This window comes from Haliotis asinina, chromosome 12 (assembly GCF_037392515.1).
Source record: "Haliotis asinina isolate JCU_RB_2024 chromosome 12, JCU_Hal_asi_v2, whole genome shotgun sequence".
Classification (NCBI taxonomy): Eukaryota; Metazoa; Mollusca; class Gastropoda; order Lepetellida; family Haliotidae; genus Haliotis; species Haliotis asinina.
The window spans coordinates 47971860-47988679 of NC_090291.1; the positions used below are offsets into that span (position 1 = coordinate 47971860).

Genomic DNA, 16820 nt, shown 5'->3' on the forward strand with positions numbered 1-16820 from the left:
ATAGCCCGTTGTAACTTCTTGTCCACCCGTTCCTCTGATGAAAAATCATGTGGCGTACGCTCTAACATTGGAGATGCATCAGTGCAAAGGCCCCTTCGAGACCAGTGAACAACTTACATTGTGCCCGTGCTTCAAACAGTTCAGAATTAATATTGGAGTGTTCGGTAAGATAAATACGTTGTTCACTGGTCCCTCACTTCCCATGGGTTTATGTACCTTCGACGTCTGTTTATATTCCCCTCGCCATCAAATAGTATATGAACTATGCTCTGACGCCAAACATGCGTCAGTCTATGGCTCCCTCAAAACAGGTGAACAACTTACAATATAGACTCTATAGAGAACAATCAATTGTATATGAACTTCGTCGCAAAACTCAGAGTGGAAGCAGTTTTACCACCGTGCAGTTCCAATGTTGACTTTACAATGAACCAACACAAACTGAATGTCGTTTTCTAACACATGGGTGGTTTCTTTCAGACATTAATGAATTGATAGATTATGACCTTACTTGCGTATATCCATTCTTTACCTTTCATGGACTTTATATTGGATACACTTAGACGTGTTTAGAATATTTTCAGCCTCAGTTTGCAGTAAGTGATTCTAAATAGTGTCCATTTAACTTAGAAATTTGGCACTTTGTCAGAATTTAAGAATTAAAAGTATGGTCATTTTGTCCTTTGCCAGCCCTGTTATTTTGAATAGATCAAGAATATTCTCCTTTGTTGTCGGTACAATAAAACCCTTATCCATAACGTTTGTCTCTATTGGAACCTTCCCAGTTGTCATTGTGATGTTTCAATATACATCTGATAATGACTGACACGTTCAGAACAAATTATCTTTCATGACCTTCACCTTTTGGTAATACCCATTGTAGGATCATTGTAGGAAAACATGCTTGATGATCGTCTCGCTCAGTGAGTGTCACGTAGATACATACAAGAACTAATTGGTGCACTGGTAACTACACTGTCAAAGCTACTTAGAGTTATCAGGTTTATTGTCATTTTTGTCATAGCATCTAGTAATTAATGTGGATATTCACACCACTTTGAATCGGATGCCGTTATTACCTACACAGCTTGGTCCCCACACGCGGTCATGGCAGGTATACAGAATGCGTTAATTAGAACACCTTTCTTGTGAATATCTGGTGTCGTCACACTATAATTGTGGGCTTTATACATGCGAATGAAGTAAGACGTGATAGCACATTCGGAAAGTGTTAAGTCGTGACGTCCCGGGCTTGGAATAATCTTCAGTAACCCATGATCTTCGTAAGAAGCAACTAACGGTGATCCTGACAGTCGCCTCTTACTACAAGAAGGGATACTCTACAACACTGGCCACGTAACGACCTGAGGCATAGCCCAGTGACTAGTCCTCCATTACTGACGAACAATTCTAACCCGGATCTTCACGGGCATTCTTTATTAAGCTTGATGATAGGGTGACAGACGTATAATCGTATAACTGTCTTTTGCATTGCTTATTCCTTCACTTACAACCGTTGAGAAAATATCATAATTTTATGTTCGAAAGTAGTTGCCGACAAACGAAGTGTACGCAATGTGCAACCTCTCCAGCTGCCTTAATGATGGTGTGCCGTTTGCCGCCTGTCATTCCTGTTACTGCTTCCAAACCTTAAACACATGAACATAAAAGATTTGTTGAAACACAAAATAGAGAAAGAGCGTTCGTTTAGCTCATATTAATGCCATTTCCGTTCGCATTAATTATGTTTTGTATAAATATTATGAAAAGAATAACCCTTTTACAATCGCACTGGTTAGTCGGTAAGTGCAATCGCCATAGTAACACGGATGAGGATGTTTCATATAACGATTTAATGAGAATCTCCGTAGGATAAAACAAACATCCTTACCGGACCGATTAACGTGCAACTGTGCATGTTTTACAGGTAATAAGATACGAAATGTTTAAAACAATGTTCCTGTACTGTGACATCATCTAGTAATTATTTTGCTGTAAAGCAGAAGACGTTTTTGAATGCACAACGTTATTAGTTTTCAGCAATCAATCAGGTGTTCTATGTATTTGATGGGAGTACGCTCGTTTTGTACAATCAGTATATAGTTGGGTATTTAAGCCCCTTTAAGCGATATTCCAGCAATATCACGGCGGAGGACACCAGAAATGGACTTCACACATAGTACACATGTGGGGAATCGAGCCCAGGTCTTCGGCGCTTTATCCATTAGGTCAAGGTATGGTGAAGGTTACAATATTCGAGGCCCTATTAGACATTTCGAAAGGGTTTGTTCTAGTCATGTGGGAGGCATTTCAAAACGTAATGCCTCAGTACCAAATAATGCTGTCCGACACACCTGTCCCCTGTACTATAGTGTATGTTGTGTCTTACGTGAAAAAATGACTTGCCTTTGCATGTATTCATGGCCGGTCCCCCAGAGGTGCAGGATACGCTCATGTTTCTCCAACACGTGATCACAGTGATCGCTATATTTCGGCAGTGGGAAATGATTGCAATATGTAAAAGACACTCCCCGAGGCAGTGGGTGACTTTTTGCTTTTTGGCTATCACGTTGTACGTGTCTCAACTCAATTTGAGAATGAAGTAATTGGTTTTACTTCATGTTAGATGACTAAAATGGTGCTTGTTAACATGTTACAACTGCGGTGTCTGTTCCACGGTTACCTTTGTAAATGAAAACTGCAAAACCGTCCACATAGTCAGATATGTCTGTTGAAAATCTAGTCCATTAGTAGACCGACATTACAGTCTCGGTATCCCAGACTCCCATTGTGCAGTTGATTAGAAAGTTAATACGCTTACCTGAGTGTCAGTTTTCAACAACGACTCTAGAGAAATGGCAAGCCCTGCAAGCCCTCTTATCACAGCTTACATTGGAGTACAGTAGACAGAATATATTGAACCGATAGAAACTGCTCCTGCAATACAATCTTCGGCATCAGCCAGCTGAGAGGACGTAGCTGTTAAACGCCTGGTAGCTGCCTGGTACGATCAGCACACAAGCTGTAGATACATACAAAATGTTTTCTGTATTAAAGTATTTAATAGTTCATGTTATATCCATATACTGCTTAAATGTTAATTGTTTTTGTTGAGTATATTCGAACATAGTACATGGCATTGCGAAAACTAAAATTGTTATGGGAGGCAGTTACGATGCCTTCTCGATTTTTATTTCATTATTTGGTGACAGTGTCCCGATGAAACAACCAATCAGGTTTCAAGTAACGTTTGACTGGTTTATTAATTGTTGTTTAACGCCACACTCAGCAATATTGCAGTAATATGGCGGAGGTCTGTAACTAACTGTGTCTGGACCAGACAACCCAGTGATCAACAGCATGAACATCGAATTACGCAATTGGGATATGCTGTCATGCAGTAAACACAGTATTTACTCTCTGTTACCCCCTGGATTAGTAGGGTGCTTCATGTCTTGTAGCATTGTTTGGGCGTTTGTTACCTCTTTAAGAGCGCACTGAAATTTCTACCAATTTGGGACGTTTAGGACAGATGTATGTTGTGTGTGCATACTTAGTGTAAGTTAGGTACGTTTTTCACAAAACATTTTGGCTGGTTATTGTGTTTTAGTTGAATATATTCGAAGTAGATGTTTTGTTTTTCGTGTGCCATCCCTTTTTGAATACGTTTACTTGGAAATGCTTTTCGCATGCTAAGCCTGAACTTCGCTTTCCAGATTTAACCGAATGTGAGGTAGAAAGACTGATTTACTCATTGGTCGTCTATATTCTGGATAACTGAAGTAGATATTGAAAAGACCAACGGTGCAGAATATCTGCCGAATTAACGTCGTTGGCCGAATCAACGAAGAGAAAATATAAACACAGTCGTAACTACTCGCCTCTTTCAGTAACCTGCTTGCCGGAATGACCCGAGTAGTTACGAATGAATATCAACAGTGTCATCACAATATCACCAGTAAAGACACGAGTTTGTTTATGGATGACAACTTCTTTATTGTGAAGGGTCACGACATTTCCAAGTATATTCTTACTTCTTCATCAGGTGAATGAAGCAATGGAGTACAACAAGCTATTTATGTACATGTAGAAACAACAACATTATGACAAAGGAAACCAGTCGTTAATTGGTGGATGGACAGGAGTGGAAGCCAGGGGGTTGTTAACCCAGGCATGATTGGTAAGATGAACAATGGGAAGCCAGGTGGGGTGGGGCATAAGGGACAAGGGAATCCAGGGAGTGTTGTTTCAGACGTGGCTGATGTGGTATCAGTGGTGGCATGTAACAAGTGGGAGTGGGCCTTGTTGGTAGTATGTACAAGGATGAAGTGGGCAGCAATGATGAGGAATTATTCCAATATTAATAAGTCCCAAGCACTAGGGAGATGTGTTCCTTGGTCACGGTTGATAGCTGGGCGGCTTCTTCTGATATCTATGGCCTCTTGCAATTTCCTTTGCCGTCAGTTGCTGTTGTTGACAGATAGGGCCTTAGTGGCTTCCCATATGATGGTGTGGTCCTGGGGCCTAAGGGTTTCGCCGATGTACGTGTCACCACAATCACAGAGGATTTGACATACGCATCCTCTCGGGTTGGGTTTGGAGCTACTGGTGGCTTTGTTTTTCACGAGTCGGGAGATCTGATGGCTGACAGGGCCTAGGTAGGGAATGGTGATCCTGATGGGTGATGAAGCTGCTTTGGGTCTAGGGTCTTTGGGTCTTTTGAGGGTTTGATAGACTTGTTGATGATTCTAGAGACTAGGTGTGCAGGGGTACCATTCATGGAGGTGAAGGTGTCCTTTAGGTGGTCCAGTTCTTTGTAGCTCCAAACCCAACCCCAGAGGATGCGTATATCAAATCCTCTGTGATTGTGGTGACACGTACATCGGCGAAACCCTTAGGCCCCTCAGCACCAGACTGAAAGAATATCAGGCGTCCGTCATCAAACTTGACCTCAAATCGGCTGTTTCCGAACACATCAGCAAGAACCAGGACCACACCATCATATGGGAAGCCACTAAGGCCCTATCTGTCAACAACAGCAACTGACGACAAAGGAAATTGCAAGAGGCCATAGATATCAGAAGACGCTGACCAGCTATCAACCGTGACCGAGGAACACATCTCCCTAGTGCTTGGGACTTATTAATATTGGAATAATTCCTCATCATTGCTGCCCACTTCATCCTTGTACATACTACCAGCAAGGCCCACTCCCACTTGTTACATGCCGCCACTGATACCACATCAGCCACGTCTGAAACAACACTCCCTGGATTCCCTTGTCCCTTATGCCCCACCCCACCTGGCTTCCCATTGTTCATCTTACCAATCATGCCTGGGTTAACAACCCCCTGGCTTCCACTCCTGTCCATCCACCTGGTTTCCTTTGTCATAATGTTGTTGTTTCTACGTGTACATAAATAGCTTGTTATACTCCACTGCTTCATTCACCCGATGAAGAAGTAAGAATATACTTCGAAACGCCGTGACTCTTAACAATAAAGAAGTTGTCATCCATAAAAAAACCCCGTGTCTTTATGTGTATCACTTCTAAATGCCATTCAAAGACTCAATATCACCAGTGTTCTGGACCCTTCGTGGCAAAATCTCACTAGTCAGCACGACTTACGGTTCCCCCGCCATGATATTTGGTGGAATATTGCCAAAACGGCGTAAAACTCACTCAGTATCTAATTCATTCGACTTAGTCCAACGGCATCAGTGTCAGATTTAATTAAAGTAGCATGTGCTTGTCTACGGTACTTTATTGATGTACATGCACTCGTTCCACGAAAAGTCACCTGCAGTCGAAGACTAAAACTTCCTAATTTCACATGTGGTTAATTGTAATTAAAAGCTTTAATCAATGCATCTATTTCGAGATGCACTTATGGATATTTCCACAATGACATTTCTATTCCATAAATGTCAAACTAAACGTATAAATAAATGTTTTTATGCCATTCCTTCCTTAAAATCGAAATCCCATTTGTTGTGATTGGTACTTTCATGTTAATGCATACATGTGCGTAATGACATTCCGATAAAGCAGATGGGACTCATTCTTGATTAATGCAGCTCATTAAAGCAATTTGCCCAAACATAAAAGATACACCGAAGTGGCTCGTCGTCATAATATGCAATTAGAATATCAAAATTGATCGTTTGTATATCTCAAAATAACTGTACATATATCCAGGTTTCTAACAGCTACCAGCAGTCTCCAAACTAAACCAGTATTGAAAAAACGCGGTTCTTTTTTGAATGTTTCAGATTCACACGTGCAGCCTGCACATTTTACTGTACAACCAGCAAGTTCCCCCCCCCCCCCCCCCCCCCCTCCTCGTAGAACATAGAGAAAAGTGACAAAAAACACTGATTGTCTCTTAAACAATCATTTTATTCGGGTGCCCAATATTTGTGAGACAAAGCAGAGTGTGCGTCTGTGGACTATATGACTGTGCAAATTTTGGTTTTGTTGCAAATGTTATCATTTTGTGTTAGTGAATAATTCATTGGTCTCAAATGAAATAAAACTGAATGCTGTGTAATGAAGTAAGTGCTTAACTGAAATACAGCATATATGTTTGTTGTCAAATACATTTGGAAAAACTGTTATTGATGTGTGATACTGTTTCGAAATACATATGTACCTATAATGATTAAGCATAGTGATTTTTCCTTTTCAGGAACTGGTCATTAAGCTAATTTCGTGCAAGCGAAAAACTGGAATTCTATTTTCTCTTTCGATTTCAGATTCCAAGTTTCCTCCTTCCGAGACGCCAACGCCCCAGGTATCGTTCTCTGAACTGAAGGCCAGACGTTGTACGATACCGCCTCCTATCATTACCCCGCCTGTCATTGCTATAACGAAGGTAATCACAGAGGCACGGATACGTGAAGAAACGTTTCATAAATCATTTGCAAAATCAACACAGGACGTTACCGTAGGGACAAAGGCTAACTTAAAATATGGAAAATGTAGCATATCATGGGGATGAGTGCCAACGCAATTAGTGTGTGTGTACCTTGTCACTACCTGTTGACCTAAATTGGGCGGGATACTGGGTGAATCGGTAGGTTAGGACTCGAGTGAGTATGGTTTGACACCACTTTTAGCAACATTCGTACATCACGGCGGGGAGACCAGAAATGAGCTTCACTCATTCTTCCAACGTGGGGAATTTAACCCTGGTCTTAAACGTGTCGAACGAACGCTTTAACCACTGGACTACCCCTTTGCCCTTTGCCCTTTTTGGGGTCAGAGGCAAAAACGTATGTATGTAAATAAGTATGTAATAGCAAAAATCGGCCATTCCCTCTTCCACTGTTTTGACACTTCGAATGTCCTTTGGTAACAGTCTATTTCACTGATACCTCGGTGTAGAAACAATGAGAGAGTGAGTTATTTTTTGGCACTTTTAGCAACATTCTAGCAATATCAAGGCCGGGACACCAGAGATGGGCTTCACAAATTATACCATGTGGGGAATGAACCCGGGTCTTCAGCGTGACGAGCGAACGCTTTAACCACTGGACTACCCATCCACCCCTTAGAAACATTGCACGTGTGATACAATTAATAGGTCTGGTCATTTGAATGACAACACGTGTTACCAGTCACGTGTCCCTACGTGGTAATGTACACATAAATGGCAGGGCAGTTGTGAACTTGCCATTCGCGTCATATAACCACTCGGTATGGTCATGTATATTGGATCATGTATCGATTCGGTATTATTATTATATTTTCACCATTAGTACGTGTTTATATAATTACATAGTTAATTCTTTGTCGACAAAGAGTCTCATATCTAGTGCCACCCGAAATTCTCTGAGAAAACACTATAGTAAATTATGGATGCAATATCATGAATACGACATGTGTCACCCTTCTTCCTGATTTTTTCTTAATGCACAACTATTGCACAACGACTGTTCAAACAAGCAAATCTATAGAAATTGGCCAGTTAACTGAACATAAGCTGCAGGCAGATCGACGTTGTGATAGCGTTCTATGAATGTCAAATCTAAAATAATCTCAACAGTCATATTAAGACCATTGAAATTCAAATTTTGAAAATAAAATATCCATGTACTATATGACAAGGGTGGTTTAAGGTGTCCAGTGGTCAGCGTTCCCGCCATTGTTGTGTCAGGACAGCTCTGTCCCCCTATCTACATTGCACTACTGGTACTAAGCAGACTCTTTCTAAGAAGATATTAACGCACGCCATGCGACTCTCGCTCAAACTTTCTTTGTTGTTAGCATACACTGTATATCAGAATAAAGGCGAGAATTTATGAATGTTAACTTCGTTATCCATAAATTCTCGCTTTATGTATATCACTTCTTAATGCCGTTCAAAATTTTAGAATTTTCGTTGTAGAAATATAGGAAACACTTGTGAATGCCGCATAAGGGATCAAAATCATGTCCGGTGCAATTAACCATTTTGACATTTATTCTTACCATATGTACTATTTTGTTCACTCACTCAGTTTAACATGCCTTTGTAAGTATTCGTGACAGATGCCATCAGTGGAACAAGATGGATTTACAAGCGTCAGTGTGAAAGTGATTTATCAACATACGCAATCCTTCAACCTGACCAGCATAACGTGACGATCTCATAATCATAGACATAGTGTTGTCACAGTTAATGTTATATGACGGACATGCGTTAATAACAAGAGCACACATGCTGCAAGTACAATATAAAGTGAACGCGCACATTTACCGAGCTCGATTTCGTGGCCCATTCGTTTAGGCTTTGAGGTGCTTATATGTCAGTGCTTGCGCATATAGCGTGCTGTGTCAAGTTTAGTGGGATAAATAATACCCTTCTTGTGAATTTATCTTAATTTAGTTTCCAAAAATGCATTATTAATTTGCAGTAAACGTTATATTAAAACAATTGTAGTTATATTAAAACAACATGATATTTAATGTTATCTGTTCCTTGATTGATATTACAAGCCTTAAAGATATATAACATCAGCCGAAACAACTTATTCCGTCTGTGACCCGAACTAGGCCTCTTCAATATACTCTTAGTTTAACGACTTATACTGATTGTTTTATATTTTTTTCATTTTTTCCATTTTGATATTGGTACTTGGACTCCAGGCATGTTTAAATACACATTGTACATATCAATCAGACTTTTATTAATATCACATAATAAATATAGGGTATGACAAAAAATTGTGTAATATAATATCAAAAATAATATAATATGAAACCTCATATTTTAATTTCGGTGGTCTTTTATGATCAGCCACAGAATGATGTGTTGTCGTGTTTCAGGTTTCAGTTAAAGAGATCGTTTATTGCATATATATGACAACTGGTGTGTGTATCAGTGACATTTTCGTCATTACATTTTAGGCTGAAGATTCGTGTACCTCCACTCCTGGCTATAACGAACGTTGTGGAGATGTAGCTGCAAGGTTCTTCGCTTCATACAAAGAGGCAGAGAGGACACCGATTGCTGCTCCAGTTGCTGTCGACTTTAACAAAACAACTGCTACGTCAATGGCATCTGACTCTGATGACAACTCCATTGTTGGAGGCCTGGTTGGTGGGACGTTAGCGTTTGCTGGAACCCGTTTAAGAAATGAAGAGGTTCGTCGCAAAGAGGCAAATAAGATGTTGCGAGCAACGTCGTTTCTGCAAGCGCCTCATCCTGTTGGCAGAGATAAAATGAAAAGATCGCATAGCACTGGGCGTTTCTTGTTAGGCAGGCATCGTTATATGACGACATGGCTGTAAGTCAGCGTTCTCTAGTTTCGCTGATGCATCAAATGACCATCTTTTTCCTACTGTGATTGTGTCGAATGAGGAGCATTCTAACGTTGACGTAGATGACAATAGCTCCATACACATCTATTTAGATGAACCTGAGGGAGATGATAGTTTACGAGGAGCTGTGGGTCCATACAGACAGTTATCAAAATCAGAGGCGTTCTGTCATTGAATTGCCTTATAAACCAAAAGTTTCTTCGTGGAGATCTGTAGCAATTGAGGATTGTCATTCGCATTCTGAACTTTCAAGGAAAGAGAAGCGAAACATATTGCAAGGTCTGCAAGTTTAGATCTCCTTAAAGAGCAAAGTGATAGGACCTTGTAAGTCTAGGTCAAGGTCTGAGGTGAACAGTTTTGAATCTACAGTGTCATGTGATTGCAGCCGCTGTAGACAAAGAACCTTAACCACCGAGACAATCTTGAGCAGAAGCAGGGCGCCCAATCACAGACATCGGGTTGATTCCGACAGTGTGGTCCAGATGTGGGAACTGTGAAGGTGACAAACCCTCCATCAAGTCTCGCCATTCAAACGGCGCCACCATAAAAGCTATCGTATGATTCACTTCCTGTGGATCACTGGGTCACAGTGGCTGTTCCACCAGGTCGGTGACCCGCGCCTCCAGCACAGAGAGTGAACAATACCACAAAAAATCTTATGCTTCACATAAACGCTCTAAAGCCAATAGCAAACGTGCAACAAAACGTGATACGCTGGATGTGTTGGATACAAAGCAAAATAGTGATAGAGACTCGGACTATGCAAGGCGTGAGTTGTTCAGGAAGTTCTTCAGCCAAGAGGTCCAGTACAGTTCCGAAGCTAATGTACCAGCCGACGACGGGAACGTGTTTCAATTTCCGGACATGCCCGACGCGCCGGAAGAGGATAGCAGTAGTGCGACTCCCAGAGAACATGGAAATAGTGGGGCAACGTGTAATGTTATAATGTACAACTGTTCAGCCAGAAACAGTAGCAGGCATGTTAACATCAACAGAAACGACACTACGGAAAAATCAGTCAGTCAGGAAGAGGAATACGTTCCCTCAAAGTATGAGAATGAGAATTCTGACTCGGCTATCTGTTCGTCCGAAGCAACAACGTCATCAGACAGTTTCAAATCTAACAAAGATGAGAAGAAAGTCCTTGGTCCGAGTTCGTCTTTGTTAACGGTGACGACGGACACAGATTCGGCTTTGTCCTCGGCGCCCAAAAGTTTCCAGGCCTCTCCTTATCACGATGTAAGGCCATCAAGTACGAGTGAAACACAGACGACCTTTATTCATGACATGAAGGTCAAGGACTCTGCGTACCAGACAAAGCAGTCGTCAGTGGATGTTATAGGTCCGATTGAAAGGCCTGAAGAAGTCAAAAGAAAACTCAGTTTACCTACAACAAAGTAAGGTCAATTTACAAATATAACACTATATAACTGCATGATGGTACAACATTAAACCGTACTCTATTTTATGTGGAGATATGTCGAATTCAAACGTAGCAGGTGAAGGACGCCATGAAGTGTCGAATCCTTAAACACCTTGGGCATATGACTGATTCTGAAATCAATCGCATTGTGACCAGGCTGGGAACACTTCGATAACCTTTCATTTTGCATTAGCTGATTCAGTGAACACCTGTTGTCGACGCCATCAAATGCAATGCTCTGAAAATGAATAAACATTCTATGCATTGAACATCGCAGATAATTTTATGACGTTTTGTGTTTTTCAAGATGCTTCAGATATGATAATACATGTCACAAACGTAATAAAGTTTGAGTCATTGACTAATAGCATTTACATAATTCACATTTCCCAGATGTAAGGCATATATGTACCAAGTGTAGGCTGTTTTCCTCATGTATCTGTTGTATCTAGGAGTGAGGAATCCAACGTGACGCAACGCCTCCATCTCGCCGCCTACAAACTCTTCATCCTCCAACAGCGCGTGCTCAGGAGCCGTTTCTCGAAAGACAGTGCGGTGCACACCATATCAGAGGACGATTTCCACTATAATAATGTGGAAGAAGAGCCGGGCACCGATCTCTTGTGAGTTTGTTTATCGATTTTGATTTTGATTCCTGAGAAGTGACATTTCCACCCACCACCACGTTGTGACTTACAACAGATGTGGCGCCCTTGTAGGCTGGTGTTTTCTTAGGCAAATTACCTACCCACGACCTGAGGGAAGGATATAATTCCTATTAATTGTGCAATATGAGATTTGTACTCAGTCATAAAGGTTTCTAGATTTTGTGTTATCAGAACAAAAAACGTTTTGAATATTTTTATAACATATTTTTGTTTGATTAATTCAGGTCAGTTCGTCTTTGTCTGTTCTTTGCTTCTAGACTCCCACATAAAAGAGTAGATTCAGACGTTATGTAAAGTCTACTTCACTATTATTTTCAATGTTTCATTTTTTAAGTTTATCAGATCTATTCACTAAACTGATTTACGATAATGTTTCCCCAATGTCGCTAGTGATACATGGAATCTGAATTTGGATGATCAATGATTGATACACTGGTCTCATGCATGCACTCATTCTCTTCCTATGGAGGTTACGAACCTCTGTTCTAGTACGTCTCTTTCGTGGTGAGAGTGTTCAGGATTCGTGATGCAATCCGCGAAGTTGTTTTAAAAGTGACACTCGCAAGACCTCGGTAATTTCCAAATGCTTCGGGAAAACTACAACCGCTTCCTCTGCGCGATGCGCAGATGTTTCTTTTAGACAAAACTCAATCATCGATTGGTGTTCAATGGCGTCCCCATCACCTTCGTTGACAACGGACAAACTCGCCACTAAATGTCAAGTGTGTCACATCCACACATTCCTCGGCAGAGGAGGGATATTTGTGGCCCCATATGTGCTTGCATTATTGTCAAGCTGGACCTAAATCAATGTAACACATGCTCTGAATGGACAGAAAGAAGGAAGATAATTCATGTAGCGAGTTTTGGTCTCTAGGGGATTGTACGAGAACTGGGAAATACAGATAGGTTCGTAGGACGATATGACAAGTAACCTCTGTGGGAAGCGAATGACACACTTTATGTGAATCCAGTCGAATATAACCATACCACCGTTGATACGATGCTTTATTTCAAAATAGACTCTTAAGGCGCTCCTCCATGCACGCAGCGCGCAAGCAGCGCAGCGCAGCGCAGCGCGTCACAACAAAAAAAATCTCCTTCATTGATTTAAGTTACTGTCACTCCACACAGGCAGCGCGTCGGCGTCAAAATTTTTGAATCGCGAAAAAAGCGATTTTTGCTGCTTGACGCGCCGACGCGTAGGGGAATCCCCGACTTCCGACCATTTTGAAAATACACGTGGTTGCAAGAACATTTTGCTATTTTGGACAATATTTCAAATTCACGATGCCCAAATCACAGATAAATGAAGAATTGTTGATCACTGAGGTGCAGAAACATCCCTGCCTCTATGATATTGACAGCAGACATTATAAAGACACGGAAATGGCAAACAATGCATGGACGGCAATCAGCCAAGCATGCGAGACAACAGGTAAATATGGTTTTCACTTTTTATTGACAATATCAAACTCATGAACATTGTTTGGAGTTGTGAACATACGTAACTTGTGAACATACTTTGTCACTTGTGAACATACTTTAGAAATCTAGAATTTTAATATTCAGGTTACCTTTCAAAAATGTCAATGTCACTCGAATATTATGAAGCACCCATAAAATGCACTTCAGTGCTCTTTTACGTTCAACCTCTTCGAACGATGGTATATTGCCAGGGTATTTCTCCAGAAGATGAACAGAAATAACTGCAATATTTGTCACGGATATTCATGGCATCTGTTCCTGGGTGATTACCAATTCCACCAACATCTACTAGCGCTCTTGTACTGCCCTGTGTTTGGTTATCCTGAGGTAGTGGTTGGGTTGTTTCTTTCAGCACAAAATTATGGAGGACACATGATGCCAGTGTTATCTTTTTAACACTTTCAACCTTCATGTTGCTCTTTCTGTGGAAAATGCGCCATCTGTTGGCAAGAATGCCGAATGCATTTTCTACTACTCTTCTGGCTCGAGAAAGGCGATAGTTGAAAATGCGCTTGGTCTCAGGTAAATCTTTTCCTGGATATGGCCTCATAATGTGTCTTTTCAACGGGAAATTCCATGTTTTGAAACCATTTGCGACCTCTAACCAATCGTTTTCTGTGCGTGGTGCTGGGAGGTAAATTGGTCCTCCTAGATTCCAGATAGCATCACAAACCTCAGGAATGATGACCTGTACTGTCTTCTCTCCCAAACGGTAACTGAAGGCTATCGTTCTGATTGAATCACCTGTTGCCAAATACCTGCAATTACAAAACGAATATCTTTAAGTATACTATATTTAAGAACTGTGGTGCTGGAATTGTTGCTCTCCTAAATCTGCATATATCTCCTAACTAAACACTAAGTGTACTAAGAGAATACCATTTTCAATGAAATTGTTTATATCTCAGCTGCTGAGTGTAAGTCAAGATGGAAGTCGCTACGTGACAGGTACGTCCGTATGAAACGGGAACAGAAGACCAAAAGTGGCCAGGGTGCTAAGTCCAAGAAACCATGGAAATATGCTAACATCATGTCTTTTCTGGCCAGATTCGTACAGGAAGCAGAGTGAGTATCTCCTTTTTCATGCTTTTGTGTTGAAATAGAATGTTTAGCAATTTGATCTGTTTATTTGCTGATAATAATAATTTTGTTTTGAATTGTTTGTAGGACATCCAGTAACCTTGCCATATCAGATGATGATGCTTATGATCAACAGCAAGGTGACCAATCATTGGATGCAGGCAACACCAGCACTGACGGTACTATGGATGTATCTACAGATAGCCAGTCCAACCCAGCACCATCAACTTCCTTCACTTCGCGTCCTATTCCGCCAAAAGACTTACCAAAGCCTACTAAACGGTCTAGGAACCAAGTTGATGATCCTGTTGGAAGAGCTATGTTAAATTATCTCCAAAAGGAAGATGCTGAGAAGCAGGATTTGGATGAAGACGAACTCTTCCTGAAATCACAAGTCCCTGCTCTGAAGAGACTCCCACCACGAAAGAAGGCGGAAGTAAAGTTATTAATGCATGAGATTTTGTACAAGGCTGAGTGTTTCCCCGACATGCACCTGAGCATCCAAACTACACGTATGGGATTTCAAAATCAAACCTATGCACCATTTCACATGAATTCCATGAATCAAGATTGGGATTATACTGATTCATCACAGGTTTACCAAAATCTGTGATTTTTCGAGAAAGTTGAACTGTATTACGATTTTCAGAAACTTCTGTAAAAGTATAATATGTTCATTTCATTTCTAAAGAAGGAAGATTTTATTTTTGGACGAGGTAGTTCCTATTTGTTACTTATGTTTGTTGTGTACTAAAAGTTTGAAATAAACATGCTGACCTGAGTGTGACTGCAAGTCTTTCTTTAGCAGGAATCATTCGTTGCAAGCTGCATGCACGTCTGGTAATGTTGGGTCCAATGAGTGCTAGCAATTCTTCAAACTGGTCCTTAGACATTCTAAAGTATTGGAAAAAACGGCCAGCATCCAATTCCAGCTCCTTTACCAGACGATAATACTCTCCATACTGTCGTCTGCTTAACAGGATATTGTGCATCCATGTCGTGTGCTTTCTCTGTCGGTGTTTCCATCGCCAGTAGACATACATAAGCATGACGGCTTTCTTCTTTTGGTTCATTTTCTCCATGAAATCAAGTCAACAAAAACTAATATTAGGTAGGTAGGGATAAATTGACGCTGTGACGCGCTGCCCGGGGAGAGGCACACAAAAAACGCGGTGACGCGCTGCGCTGCTTACGCGCTGCGTGCATGGAGGAGCGCCTTTATACCTGAATTTCACTTCAACTCTCATCACTGACGTTTCAGTTCTCATCGACGTTTGAAACGTGGCCATATGCTTCCTCTACGACACCTTGACAGCGACGGTGATAAGGGGCTAGACACGAGCTGCCTCGGTGTCCAACTCAAGTCTACAGCTACCCCTGTCTCAGACGTTGACCAGGGTTCTGAAGTCGGGGAGATAACTGTGTAGATAATGACTTTGTTTCTATCTTTGTTTTGTTTGTTAATATTCGATCACGAGGTTCACAATGAATGTATAGTATTCCAATACCATTCACCCCAACATACAATGACCAAGACATTCGCAATCACAGATGAACGTACGCATGCACGCATGTACACACTAACCTGAACACCATCAAAAAACAACAAATAATACACAATTAACATAAATACTTACAGATGCATCAATACACATACAATATACACAGAGCAGCAAAAGACGCTCAGCTCTGGCTTTTTGTGAATTTTTTTAAATAGAAGACATAGACATGAACGATTTCATTTTTTTTCGAAAGTTGCGTTTCTGTTGCTGTTCAGTATACATACAACAGACATACACGAGTTTGTGATATCATTAATATCTTCAGTTATAAGAGTCAGTGCATTAACAATATGCTCTGATGTGGTAACATTTGAATTGTTTGTTGACAATGGAGTATTATTCATGGCATGGAAATGTGAATGTGTGTTGATTCGATTTATGTATGTATTCATTTCAAAATGTGTTAAACATCTTACCTATATCTGACTTAATGTCCGACGTCTGTCCTTAAAATTATTGGTTTAATACGCTTTGATATATTGTTTGCTTGTGCAGAAATTCGTAACAATTTTAGCAGTTAGGATGTTTTGTTTAGGTGATGTTAAGGCTACCAGACAACAGGTCTTTGTATCCATTCTGTCTCTGAACGTGTGCAGGCCCATTTTAATGTGTAGTTGGTTTACTATTTAAAATGTTAATAGGGTTAGATCTAGGCATTTATTGTATATGTTTGTATTTTAAACACATGTTTACAATGGAAAAGCACAGACAAACATATTCATTAGTCAGAAAGCATAATTCCAAAATGCACGAACATCAGCAGATCCGTCGGTTATCCACAACCAAGCCGACCA

General features: G+C 40.8%; 1 pseudogene; it reads left to right on the top strand.

Annotated features, from left to right (window-relative positions):
* The window catches only part of LOC137258826 (uncharacterized), a 66386-nt pseudogene extending 50312 nt beyond the window's left edge, over positions 1 to 16074 (top strand).
* The last annotated feature ends 746 nt before the right edge of the window (positions 16075 to 16820 follow it).